This window comes from Bombus impatiens, unplaced genomic scaffold (assembly GCF_000188095.3).
Source record: "Bombus impatiens unplaced genomic scaffold, BIMP_2.2 scf_2880, whole genome shotgun sequence".
Taxonomy (NCBI): Eukaryota; Metazoa; Arthropoda; class Insecta; order Hymenoptera; family Apidae; genus Bombus; species Bombus impatiens.
In genome coordinates, this window is record NT_179299.1 from 48,034 (window position 1) to 48,601 (window position 568).

Here is a 568-nt window from a genome sequence, read left to right on the forward strand (position 1 = left end):
TCAAAGGGAAGAAAAATCGTGGCACTGATTAACACTTGATGGGCCACTTAACACAAATTAACCTCGTCCTCTGATTAAACAATTTTTCATTGTATCGCATAAAGAAAATTAAAAAAAAGGAAAAGTCCATTTTATACAGAGTTAACTGTAGCTATTGAAACCTACTTGTCCGAAGGATTAACGCTAACAGAAATATAAAATAAAAAAAGACAGAATGAGCGAAGCGAATGTGACCCCTTCTCGCTGCTGGCGTAACGTCCGGTTAATCGTATCGTCGTTTTTAATTTCAATTGGACAAACGCGCGGAAACAAAGTGGATTTGCAGGAACGAACGCACGAATAGCGGAGGGACAACGAGTAATTTACGAATCTGGATGATTACTCGCGGGAACAGAAAGAAGGGAGAGTACGTGTGAACCGGTCGGCGTCGACATAAAAACGCTCGCGTTCAGCTAATTTAAACGAAATTGTCGGAATAAACGGAACTGCATGCATCCCGTCGCTCCAGATGTTTCGTAAATGAATCCTGCCGCGACTACTACTAGCCTGCTATACTCTCGCGGCTCGA